General features: G+C 37.8%; 1 protein-coding gene across 1 annotated transcript in view; it reads left to right on the forward strand.

Moving 5' to 3' along the window:
- LOC145518095 (uncharacterized) overlaps positions 1–14187 on the forward strand; it is a 574529-nt gene that overhangs the window by 389877 nt on the left and 170465 nt on the right. Inside the window, exon 12 of the mRNA XM_081521690.1 lies at positions 7203–7332. The gene's annotated coding sequence lies outside the window, so the exon portion shown is untranslated. The remainder of the gene's footprint in view (positions 1–7202; positions 7333–14187) is intronic.

A 14187-nucleotide genomic window follows, 5' to 3' on the forward strand; every position in this document is an offset into this window, starting at 1 on the left:
GAGTAGGGAACATGGCTTTAACTTGTTTGTGTCTTATTTGTTGCCTGGCATGACTCTAAGATCAATGAATAACTTTAGATGATTGTTTTGATCAGAACTCAAATATTCTAAGAAATTACTAAGCTTTGGGGAATTATATTTTATTTTTAAAAAGAAAGAAATAAATATAATCATGAAACTACAAAATTTAAACCTGGAGAGTGATGTTAGAAGTCATCTCATTTGACCTTGAAAATTAGTGAAGGAGGAAATAATATGCCAGTTTGCACAAAGCTAAGCAGTAAACTAATGACAGATGCAAGGCTAGAACTCGGGACCTGAGTTCCATCCTAATACTCTTTGCTAAACCGAACTATAGCATACAGCATATAGCATATGTGAGCATGAATGGAAATAAAATATTTTAACTATGCTTGTCTTTTGAGATAATGAATGACATGCTTTATTTTAAACTATAAAATACCTGGGATATGACTGTGACTGACACTGCTGGTTGATTATCCAATATTCATTCCTCTTTCTTCCTTTACTACTTGAATATATCTGTGCAATAGAATACAGAGGGATGGTTATGTGCCTAGTTTAAATCTAAAACCCCCCACTCCTCTTCTTGTTGAGTGACCATTTGGTATGTGTCTTCTTACTAATGAGATATAATTAAAACTCTGCTGGGGATGTGATCACATTTTCAAATAATGAGCAAAATCCTTATGTGGGGAAGGTTTTGGGATCTTTATCCCTTTGCCTTTTTTATATTTGGAATATAGATGTGATGCTGAAAGTGCAGTAGCCATCTTGTGACCCTGAAAAGGAAGCCATACCAAGGATTACAAACAGCATGATAGGAAAAACCTGAACCCTTGATTACACTCATGAGGATCAGACTCTGTCTTGAGTCCACTCCAGACTTCTGAATAAGAACTATAAATCTACTTGTCTAATCCATTAGTTAGTAAATTTTCTATTTTCTGTTACTTTTGTCTAAATACCCTCCTCCCACCAAAGATAAGACCACAAAATATGTTAAAATGCAATGGATCTAGTGACTGATTCAGTCAGGTCATTTGGCTAGCCCTTTTGCAGTGACTTTGCCACAATGATGCTTTTTAATATGTAACAGGTTAACTGTTTTTTTAAAAATGGCTTAAATATGCTAAGCACTATTCTGAAGCCCTTTAAATATATTATCTTATTTAATAATCACTACAATTGTGTGAAGCTGCATTGGTATCCTCATTTATAGAGATACAAATGAAAATTTAGAGAGGTCAATTATCTTTATGCTTACATGATAAATGTCCCTAGATACCAGTGACCATATTCTGTTCATCTATCACACCATGTAACAAACCATGTGAAGCACAACTCTGTGAGTTGATTTATTATTTTAAAATTTAAGATAGTTGATTAACAACCTTGTTTTCTTCTCCTTAAATGAAATACTAAAGCTGTAGTACAAATACAAAACCTGGAAAATCTGTGTGTCATCCAAACAGACTGTTAGTTAAAGTTGTGCAATTGGAAACCATTAACTTAATATATAATTTCATAAAGAATCCATTATATAATTGATCGTATTTTTTGCTTTGGCTCTTGAACTTGACCTTCCATTGTGCTGGTAATTATTCCAGTGGTAGCAGCTTTGAACAAACAAAAAACAGTACTACATTCCACAGCTTGTCAACACTTCAACACCAGCTCCATTTAGTAGAATAACTTCTAGATTTGCCTAACTCCTACAGAAACACGATTTTAAGTACAGATTCCAGTATCTTTCAGGTAATTCATGTTTTCTGATCTTTTATTCTCTAGGGATTATTTTGTTCATTTCTTCCCTTGGAAAACAAAGGGAAACATGAAAAAATGGGGTGGCCCTTGATGAAAGGCTTGAATAAATATATATGATAATAAAAAAGAAAATTGATTACCTTACGTCATTAAATAGCCACTAATTAGAGCAGTTTTAAAAAGCTAATTATAAGTCTAGTTGTATCTGTTTAACTGAGAAAAGTAGCATTTTGAAGTCAATTGAAAATATACATCAAGGTAAAAAATATCTTCATTCTCTCATTAACACTAGATGTTTAAGACAAAATATTTTTCTGGTGTAAACTTCTTGTATATTTGCCACAGTAAAAAGGAGGAGTTTTCTCATGGCTATATCAGTTCAATTTACTTCAGTCGCTCAGTCGTGTCTGACTCTTTGTGACCTCATGGACTGCAGCACGCCAGGCTTCCTTGTCCAACACCAACTCCCAGAGCTTACTCAAAATCACGTCCATTGAGTCAGGGATGCCATACATCTTATCCTCTGTCATCCCCTTCTCCTCCCACCTTCAATCTTTCCCATCACCACGGTCTTTTCCAGTGAGTCAGTTCTTCGAATCAGGTGGCCAAAATATTGGAGTGTCAGCTTCAGCTTCCGTCCTTCCAATGAATATTCAGGACTGATTTCCTTTAGGATGGGCTAGTTGGATCTCCTTGCTCTCCAAGGGACTCTCAAGAGTCTTCTCCAACACTACAATTCAAAAGCATCAATTCTTCGGTGCTCAGCTTTCTTTATAGTCCAACTCTCACATCCATACATGACTACTGGAAAAAACATAGCTTTGACTAGATGGACCTTTGATGGCAAAGTAATGTCTCTGCCTTTTAATATGCTGTCTGGGTTGGTCATAACTTTTATTCCAAGGAGCAAGCATCTTTTAATTCCATGGCTGCAGTCACCATCTGCAGTGATTTTGGAGCCCCCCAAAATAAAGTCTGCCACTGTTTCCCCATCTATTTGCCATGAAGTGAAGGGACCAGATGCCATGATCTTAGTTTTCTGAATGTTTAGTTTTAAGCTAACTTTTTCACTCTCCTCTTTCACTTTCATCAAGAGGCTCATTAGTTCTTCTTCACTTTCTGCCATAAGAGTGGTGTCATCTGCATATCTGAGGTCATTGATGTTTTTCCCAGAAATTTTGATTCCAGCCTTTGCTTCATCCAGTCCAGCCTTTCTCATGATGTACTCTGCATATAAGTTAAATAAGCAGGGTGACAGTATACAGCCTTGATGTACTCCTTTCCCTATTTGGAACCAGTCTGTTGTTCCATGTCCAGTTCTAACTGTTGCTTCTTGACCTGCATACAGATTCCTCAGGGGGCAAGTCAAGTGGTCTGGTATTCCCATCTCTTTAAGAATTTTCCATAGTTTGTTGTGATCCACACAGTTAAAGGCTTTGGCATAGTCAATAAAGCAGAAATAGATGTTTTTTTTTTAACTCTCTTGCTTATTCAGTGATCCAATGGAAGTTGGCAATTTGATCTCTGGTTCCTCTGCCTTTTCTAAATCCAGCTTGAACATCTGGAAGTTCACGGTTCACATACTGTTGAAGCCTTGCTTGGAGAATTTTGAGCATTACTTTGCTAGCGTGTGAGATGAGTGCAATTGTGCAGTAGTTCGAGCATTCTTTGGCATTGTCTTTCTTTGGGATTTGAATGAACACTGATCTTTTCCAGTCCTGTGGCCACTGATGAATTTTCCAAATTTGCTGGCGTACTGAATGCAGCATTTTCACAGCATCATCTTTTAAGATTAGAAATAGCTCAACTGGAATTCCATCACCTCCACTAGCTTTGTTCATAGTGATGCTTCCTAAAGCCCACTTGACTTCACATTCCATGGTGTCTGGCTCTAGGTGAGTGATCATACAATCATGGTTATCTGGGTCTTGAAGATCTTTTTTGTATAGTTCTTCTGTGTATTCCTGCCATCTGTTGTTAATATCTTCTGCTTCTGTTAGGTCCATACTATTTCTGTCCTTTATTGTGCCCATCTTTGCATGAAAAGTTCCCTTGATAGCTCTAATTTTCTTGAAGAGATCTCTAGGCTATATAAATCTCATGGCTATATAGGCAGCAGATTTAAACTTGTTATCCAGTAGTCAGTGTTTTGGATGAGAGGCAAAATAAAACTCCCCCAAATTTGTGGTTTTAGGAGAAAACTTCTGAAAAACTTAGATACTATGAATGCAATCTAATACCAGTCAGATTAACTGATGATGATCTTGTTTTTAATGTGTTGTAAAAATCTTCCTCATGATTTGCTTCGGAATGTATTTCACCATTTCCACTGAATTTTCAGATGTTCCCCATAATGCAGTTCCACTTGGCTGTAAACCCAGTATGTCTTATGGCCTCTATGCGACCTCCAGGGGGATTGTTTCAGAGGTAATTCCTGATAAAAAGAAAATCCGAGTCCCTAAGATCCCATATCACTATAGTAATCCATTCTTCCCTATTAGGGATATGTGAGTTGCAAGGCCCTCAGTGAATTAGCTTAGTGGAGAGATAGTATTTACAAACAAGAAAAAACAAGCAGAAAATAGAGAACAGGCTATAGCCAGAAGTTAAATTGAGTGACACAAATGAGAAGCATGGTCAGACCTCCCTGGAGAGAAAGGTCACTGAAGTCGCAAACCCTGAGGACTAAGTGTGCTGCCCTTTGAGTTCATTCTCTCCATTCAGTACTGAATGGGGGACCCCTGTATGCAAGAAACAGTGATAGACTCTGATAGTAGAAGAGACTGTGACCCCAAGGAGTTTGCAGTCTAGTGGCGATCAGAGGAAAAACCGAGTAAGTGAGTAGTTGTGATACATTGTGACAAAGTCTGAGTAGAGGAATGTTCAGCTTCCACGTGTCAGAGGGGAGGGAGCTTATCATGGTTGGCAGCATGAAGAAGAAATTGCTGAGAATAACAGATGAGCAATTCATTGAATTAAGGAAGCATTAGCTTTGGATAAATACCCAGAAGTGGGATTCCTGGATCATATGATAGTTCTGTTTTCAATTTTTAGGAGCCTTCATACTGTTATCCATAGTCTCTGCATCAATGTACATTGACACCACCACCATACAAGGGTTCCCTTTTCTCGCTACCTTTGCAAACTCTTGTTATTAGTATTTCTTGTCGTTTTGATGGTGATCATTCTAACAGGCATGCGGTGATCTCATTGTGGTTTAAATTTGTATTTCTCTGAAGATAAGTGATGCAGAGTACCTTTTCCTGTACCTGTTGGCTATTAGTATGCCATCTTTGAAAAAAAAAAGTATTCAAGTGCTCTGACCATTTTTAAGATCAGATTTATCTTGCTATTGAGTTGTACAATAAATGAAGACAGGATGCAGTAGAGATCTATACATCCATTGTAGCATTATTCACAATAGAGGAGATAAGGAAAAAAACCTAAGTGTGCATCAGTGGATGTATAGATAAGGAAGATGTGATATGTATAATGCAATATTATCCACCCATGAGAAAGAAGGAAATCCTGCCATTTGAGACAACACAGATCGACCTTGAGAGCAGTATACTAAGCAAAATAAGTCACAGAAAGACTATTACTGTGTAATATTATTTATATGTGGAATCTGAAAAAGCTGAACTCCTAAAGACTGAGAGTGGATTGGTGGCTGCCAGGGGCTGGCGTTGAGGAAAATGGGGAGATGCTGGTCAAAGGGCACAAACTCCCAGTTATTAGCTGAATTAACTCTAGGGATCTAATATCCAGCCTGGTGATTATGGTTAATGATACTGTATTATACACTTGACAGTTGCTAAGAGTAAATGCTAAACGTTCTCACTACAAAAAAATAAGTGGTGATTATGTGACATGATGGAGATGCTGGTTAACACCACAGTGCAATTATTTTGCAAGATTATAACTGTATCCAGTCAACACATTGTACTTCTTAAACTAGCTTAATGTTCTAAGTCAGTTAGATAAAGCTGGAAAAAAAAATATTGAACATCTAGTCTGTGAGAATTCTTGTACAATCTCAATGAAGTATGCTAAATTTGAGGGTGAAGTGCTTTGGGAGGTAAGAAAAATTAAAATTTACTCTTTCTTGAGTAAAGGCTCCAAAAAAGGGAGGAAACAACTGAGCTGGGTGCATTTTCTTAATAGAGAAATGAAAGTTCATTAGAATAACTAGCTAAGCTGTGTAAAAGAGCATCAGTGTGGAGAACAGAGGATTTCCATTCTGCTAAGACCACAGGAGGGCTTCCCTGGTGGCTCAGACAGTTATCTGCCTGCAATGCAGGAGACCTGGATTTGATCCCTGAGTTGGGAAGATCCCCTGGAGAAAGGAATGGCTAGCCACTCCAGTATTTTTTGCCAAAAGAATTCTGTGAACAGAGGAGCCTGGTGGGCTACAGTCCATGGGGTCCTAGAGTCGGACACGACTGAGCAACTAACACTTAACTTACTGAGGCCAAAGGAAGCAGGAGTGAAGGGAAAGGAAGTCGATGGCGCTGCAAAGTTAACTTAGGGTCAGATAATTTAGTCTTGTAGCCACTTAATGAGAGAGTTAGAAGTCAACCACCAAAGTGGTTGATATGAAATCCATGAACATAAATGATGTCTTCAAGAGAGAAAGTATGTATTAAAATTGAAGAGCTAAGAGTCAAGGAAGACTAATCTGCTTCCTTTCATAAATGTACTTAGCAAGGCCAGGAAGAATTGCCTGCATAAAGTGCTAATTTTACTAGTCTTCACCTATGACATGAAGATTATCGATGTTCCATCTGTAGGTCTCAGGCATAGGGGTTTTCCCATCAGTGGGGCTGAATCTGCACTAAATTTCACAGCTGCCTTGTTATCACCTTTTCAAGAAGGTTGGGAATAATTAAGAGTTGTAGGTTGGTGTTTAGACATAGACAGAATTCAGAAATAGGCAAAGTTGTTGTTTAGTTTCCACCAAATTCAACAATGGAGGGAGAAAGAGATGTTGAGAAGAGACTACATAAAAGGAAATCAGTCCTGAATATTCATTGGAAGGACTGATGCTGGAGCTGAGACTCCAATACTTTGGTCACCTGATGTGAAGAACTGACTCATTTAAAAAGACCCTGATGATAGGAAAGATTGAAGGTGGAAGGAGAAGGGGATGACCAAGGATGAGATGGTTGGATGGCATCCCTGACTCAATGGATATGAGTTTGAGTAAACTCTGGGATTTGGTGATGGGCAGGGAGGCCTGGCACGCTGCAGTCCATGGGGTCACAAAGCATCGGACATGACTGAGAGACTGAACTCAACTGAACTGAAAATTGGATTTGTCAAGAAATACAGACAAAATTGGATTTGTCAAGAAATACAGAACCCCAAATTCCTTGCAACTTCTTTTCTAAACCTAAAATCTCTTTTCTTGGCAGAGTTCATGTGTTGTAGACTTAAAGACCTGGGAGACTGAGTTTTGTTCCTGGCAGTGGAATGGTGAACTGTGTTCTTCTACATCAAATTCTAAGAGAGAGAAGATTCTTTTCAGATCGTTCTGAATATTAGGCAAGTATGCATAAACAATAATTTCCGAGAACACAAATGAATAACCGTGAGTCAATTTCATTCTTCTGAGATGGGCATCAGAGGGAAACACAGAACAGGAAAGAGTTTTGCAAAAATAATAATGAGCACAGCCCTATCAAACAGCTACTTTGTTTCTTTCAGACTGGCTGACTGCCTAGGGGGTGACCCTGAGCAGTTTCCGAAGCAAACAAAACAGAGATTTGAACCAAAAGGTGGTGAAGGGAATAGGAAGACAGAGGGTAAATAGTTATGCATTTCTCAACTGAAGCTGTGAATGTTCTTTGCTGATCTACAACTGGTTGGATATATTTGCATTTAGTCTTAATATGCAGTGGTGGAACAATAGCTCATAATAATATAGATGACACCTCAATTTAACTTTTGTTCTCCATTGATGGTTTTTGCAATATATTGTTGTTTTCACCGACATTCATGAATGCGACAGTCTCTCAGTTCTGAGAATAAAAATATTTTGACCCATATTCATCTGTAAATGAATTTATTAGAAAGCTGTGGATATTCCCTAGATATTCATATTGGGAACAACTGATTTTATTTTGTCTTTTGTTGTCTTCTCAGAAGATTCATAAAGAAAGGCAGGGGCTGTGAGAATTCATACATCAAGGGTTTTATGCATGACATATTTTCCTGCAAAATACTTAAGTCCTGCAAAAGGCATTCTAGAAAACATTTACCACCAGATAATTGCAATTTGTTTGCATTTGAAACAAAAATGTAATTTGCATTTGAGTCAAATTGAAAGCAATGCTGAAATCTTCAACTTGCCAAGACATAAAGTCAGAAATGAAGTCTGTACGAGAAAGAAATAAAAATCATTTAAAATGCAGCATTTATCATTTCAGAAAAAAGCATATTCAGTATAAAGACAAATATCTGTGCTGTATAGATGGGGTTGATAATTTCCATTATTTGTTCAGTTTAGAGAATCATGATGAGCGATGGGTGGGAGAGTTGCAATTTTCAGCAAATTCATAGTTTTATTGCATCTTTTCAGATGAACTTTAAATAAGGAGAAGTTGTGTTGCTTACTTTGAGGTTTTAAAAAATAGCTTTATTATAGATAATGCTGTGGCATATAGGCTCCACACTGCCTCCACTGCTGCTTCTATTTCCACTGTCAGGACCTTCATTTTGGCTCTTATTCTATATATTTGAAATATAATTTGAATTAAAATATTGTGTTAGTTTTAGGTGTACAGCACATCTATTCATTTATGTTCTTCAGATTCTTTTCTCTTATAGTTTATTATAAAATATTGAGTTATAGTTCCCCATGCTATATAATACGTCCTTGTTGATTATTTTATATATAGTGTTGTATGTGTATTAATCCCAGCTTCCTAATTTATCCCTCCCCACACCTGCCCTTTCCCCTGGTAACTGTAAGTTTGTTTTCTATGTCTGTGAGTTTTTGTTTCAGAAGTAAGTTCACTTGTATCTTTTTTTTTAATTCAACATATAAGTGATATCACATGATATTTATCTTTATCTGGCTTACTTCACTTAGTATGATAATCTCTAGGTCCGTCCATGTTGCTGCACATGACGTTATTTCATTCAAACAGCATTATCTTTTGTAGGGCTGAGTTGCTATTCCATTGTAGACATGTGCCACATCTTCTTTAGTCATTCATCTGTTGAGGGACTCTTAGCTTGCTTCCGTGTCTTGGCTGTTGTAAATAGTGCTGCGGTGAACATTGGGTTTTATGTATCTTTTTGAATTACGATTTTCTCTACATATATGCCCAGGAGTGGGATTGTAAGAGTATTCGGTAGTTCTGTTTTTAGGGGGGTTTTTTGTTTTGCTTTTAAGGAAGCCCCATACAGTTCTCCATAGTGGCTGCACCAGCTTACATCCCTACCGCCAGCACTGTGGTCATTACACTTCAGCAGGCCTACTGTGCTGGCTATTATTTGTCCCTCCGAACTGTTTCTGCCTCGCTCACTTATTTCCTACTGTAGGAGGCCGATCTTTAGAGACTTGAATTAATGATCTCTCTCTTGCTCTCTGCCTTCTGACCGGCCTCAGCCAGTAGAAATGTTGGGCAGATTATCAGAAGACATAAGAACTGTGAGATTGGGATGTTACTCACCAGTTCCTTTCCTAGGGTTGATGGCTGTCCTCCTCTCCCAGAGGCCAGAGCCCCTCTTCAGCATCCCGCCCCCACAGCTGAAGTTGCCTAACTTTGCTTCTTTGAGCCCAGGACTAATGATGACTTTCTGTTGCTGCCAGGATGCTTCCACATCCTCCTTGGTTCCCAAAGCCCTGCGCACATCTCTGTAAATATACTCTTTATTAAACTGCTCTCCAGTGTCCTTTTTGAATAGGCTACATGGCCCCTGCTGGGATTCAGCAGCCTTGAACTAAGCCAGGTCTTACGTAATGGCAAAATACAGACCATGACTAAGCAGTGTCTTCATCTACATTCTGTAAAGATGAACGTAGTATGATCAGCGCCAGTCCCCCAAGCAATGCCTCCTGTAACCCCTCAAGTATTGGCCTGGCCACTGTGCCCTCACAAGACACGCCCCAGTCTGAATTTGGCAACTTGTTTATTTCATGTATGATAATTTGTAATGATTGTTAGGACTACTTGCATAATAATAAAATTGAGAAAGTTTTATAAATATATGCTGAATTTAGATGATATGAAGCATTTATTTAATAAGCCAGGCATCCAATCAATTTTTTTTCAAACTTTCTATTTTATATTGGGGTATTCCCTTGTGGCTCAGCTTGTAAAGAATCTGCCTGCAATGCAGGAGCCCTGGGTTTGATCCCTGGGTTTGGAAGATCCCCTAGAGAAGGGAAAGGCTACCCACTCCAGTATCCTGGCCTGGAGAATTCCATGGACTGTATAGCCCATAGGGTCGCAAAGAGTCAGACACGACTGAGTGACTTTCACTATAGCCAATTAACAATGTTTTGGAAGTTTCAGGTGAACAGCGAAGGGACTCAGGCATACATATACATGTATCCATTCTCCCCCTAAATTCCTCTCCCATCCAGGCTGCCACTTAACATTGAACAGAGTTCCATGTGCTGTAGTAGGTCCTTGTTGGTTGGGCATTCAGTCAAGGTTTCTCTTAATTACTAACCTAACTTGACAAAAACGTTTTTTTTTTTTTTTTTAACATGAATAGTTGAGGTAATTAAGTATATGATGTGATTCTAGACTGGGCTTTGGGTTGAGCTGATCTCAAAGAAATGATTCGTATTACTGTAGCAGGTCTCATCCTGCAAACCACATATTCGTCACACTGATAACAACAAAACAATATTCAAAACAGCTTGTGTGGCCTGACATAAAATATTTGCCTAATAACGTAATTCTTTCTCATGGGAACTATAAAATTTGGTTAACGTAATTTCTTCATTATCGCTTATGTGTTAATAATTCAGACATTATTACTCTAATTTTTCTTGATTCCTAAATCTTAGTATTTGTTTCAACTTTTAATTCTTCAGTTTGCATTTGCAATTGCAATCTTTTGTCATAAGAAATAGGCAATATTATCTTATAATAGACTAGTAATATGAAAGTGAATAATAGAAGGCAAATATTTAGACATTTATGAAAAGCATTTTCATGAAAACAGAAGAAAATTGTTAGAAATAACTTACGATTATTCTTTATGATAAAAGTTGGTATATGATCACTTGCTTGTTTTGAGGTAGGACATATTGTGAAAAAGTGAAAAAAAGTGTTAATCTCTCAGTCGTGTCCAATTTTTGGCAATCCCATGGACTGTGGCCCTCCAGGCTCCTTGTCCATGGGATTTCCCAGGCAAGAATACTGGAGTGGGTTGCCATTTCCTACTCCATGGGATCTTCTCGACCCAGGGATCAAATCCAGGTCTTCTATACTACAGGCAGATTCTTTACCATGTGAGCCACCATAATTATTCTTTATGATAAAAGTTAATATATAATTACTTGCTTGTTTTGTGACTGGGCATATTCTAACAACAATATAATGTCTACTTGTAATAGGCTGATTTGGCTTATGACTTAATATAAAGTTCTTTGAGATCCTCAGAAGAATATAGATATGTAAATGGAAATTAGTAGAAAATCTGTGATGTCCTGATTGTAACATATATAATGTCTACTTACTCATATCCCACCACACTTCTTTCCCTTCTGTCTCATCTGATACAGGTCATAATATATTTGTGTTTACTTTGCAAAGTGTATAGAGCATAACTCATGAAATCTTTTGCTATTCTTCATTTCTTTTAATTATTGAGAATGTCAGATCTTTGTGAAAGGCACTAATGTTGACATTAATTTCTATGTATTATACAGATGTCTTTTATAAAATAAAACATTCTGAGTCTTTTAATTTGGTCAAAATTTTATATGTTACATTATATATTATTGCTAAAACTTTGCAGCATTATGGTAGAAATTCACACTAAATTCAAGGAGCAAGCCTTCATTAGTACTCATACAACTCAAATTCCGAATTCTTCACAAATAAAATAAGTTAGAGTGCACAGACAAAAAGGGGACCTATTACACTTTTTCTGTGGAGATGAAGCAGTCAGAATGCAATGAAATCAATCAGCTTTCAGCAGAAACAGAAGCCTTGCTCTAATGCAAATACTGTGTGTGTGTGTGTGTGTGTGTGCATGCGTGCGCGCATGCACACTCACTCCTGAGATTTCATTTGAAAAAGCAAAGGAGTTTAATTAAATGTGGATTGAAGTTCCCAACCACCAAGTCAAACCCATGTGATGATAGATGTAAGTAGCTTTCTAGCTATGAGACCACACACTTAATCCATCTATATTTTTCAGCTGCCAGAAATTAAATAAATAAATAAATCCCTGCACTTAACATTTACTTGATGCCTTGCTTTTTAAAAGCTGAAATGGCAAGTCAGAGGAAGGAAAACATAGCTAAGTAGGTCATGGTTGAGAGGCCCCCATCTGTTCTGGGCCCCGTCTCTCACTCTTCCTGAGAGATTGGCCAATATAATATGCTCATGTTCATACTTCCTAGTATCAGCATAATGGAGAGTCTCTAGGGGCTATTACTTCATTGCCCATATATTTTAAATGTAAATTAGAACACCTACTGAAATGAATTGAAAAGAAAAATCAAAAGATCAATTTCACAGGCCAGAGGAGAGCAAACTCATAATATGGATATCCAAACAATAGAGTACATAAAATAGCAGGGATGTCAGGCAGTTTGCCCAAAAATTATATATTCTGTAAAGTCCATTTGCATATGCTGCCATGCTACCCTTGTAGTGCTTTGTTTTGTTTGTTTTTTTTTTCCTTCAGTAGCTTCAGGGCTCCATGGAAATTGAGCCTGTGCAGTTGATAAAAGCCTTCTATGATACACCTTCAGTTAAGAATTGCATTAGTGTAACAACACACGTTACAGGTAATCACCTCAATGTCATGTACTTTTTGCAGTCCGAGTCCGTTTGCCCTGTGGGAGAAGTTCCTGGATGTGCCTCTAGGGAGAACAGAAGATGCCTAATGAGAATGGCCAGGGCTCATACACTGTTTTGTTTTTGTTTTTTATTTCCTCTGGGTCATATTCCAAGTAACATCCATTTTTTAAAAAATTGAAATATAGTTGACTTTTGCAGTATTATTAATATATTAATTTCAGGTGTACAACATAGTCATTTGATAATTTTGATAGGATATACTTTATACACAGTTATTAATTATGTTAGTGAAATATTGACTATATTCCTTGTCCTGTACAGTCCATCCTTGTAACTTATTTATTTTATACCTAACACTTTGTACCTATTAAACCTTTCACTTATTTCTGGAATGTGAAGTCAAGTGGGCCTTAGAAAGCATCACTACGAACAAAGCTAGTGGAGGTGATGGAATTCCAGTTGAGCTATTTCAAATCCTCAAAGGTGATGCTGTGAAAGCGCTGCACTCGATACGCCAGCAAATTTGGAAAACTCAGCAGTGGCCACAGGACTGGAAAAGGTCAGTCTTCATTCCAATCCCAAAGAAAGGCAACGCCAAAGAATGCTCAAACTATCGCACAATCGCACTCATCTCACACGCTAGTAAAGTAATGCTCAAAATTCTCCAAGCCAGGCTTCAGCAATACGTGAACCGTGAACTTCCAGATGTTCAAGCTGGATTTAGAAAGGGCGGAGGGACAATATTTGTGAATCTGTTTGTTTTGTTTGTTCATTTGTTTGATTTTTTAAATTCTACATATAAATGAAAACATACAGTATTTGTCTTTCTCTGTCTCTCTTCACAAAGCACAACACTTTCCAGGTCCATTTTTATTGTCTCAAATGGCAATATTTCATTTTTAAAGTTAGATATAAGGCGTAGACTTAGTGATTCTATGTATACACTTTGGAGTAACATTTATCTGGGTGTGAATTTTGATTGTACCATTTGCCTGCCTGCACACCATGAAGCCTTTCTCATTTATAAGTGGAAATAATGGTAATTATTAGCACTTAACCCATGGGGTGGTTGTGAGGATAAAATTTAATTACATATGTAAATACTTTAGCCAGTTACTTTCTGCCCAGCTAGAAAGTAGCTGTTTTCAAAGTAGCTTCATTGTTGTTTTTCTTTCTTCATCTCTCCTCTGCTTCTAATCGAGCCTCCACACTGTTCATTTCTCTCTCCTGCTTTCCCACTTGTGTCTTTTAGTCCATAGGACGGAAGCACACAGTCCTCCACGTCTGGACTCAGGCCTCCATTCCAGGGCCGCCTCCCGTCTGTGCCCCCAGACCCACTGAGGTTTTCATCGTGCTCACTGCCGGGGGGCCTCATGGATCCGTGTTTTTTGTGTGCTCTTCT

Source organism: Giraffa tippelskirchi, chromosome 8, assembly GCF_054371585.1.
Source record: "Giraffa tippelskirchi isolate mGirTip1 chromosome 8, T2T-mGirTip1v1.2.pri, whole genome shotgun sequence".
Lineage (NCBI taxonomy): Eukaryota > Metazoa > Chordata > Mammalia > Artiodactyla > Giraffidae > Giraffa > Giraffa tippelskirchi.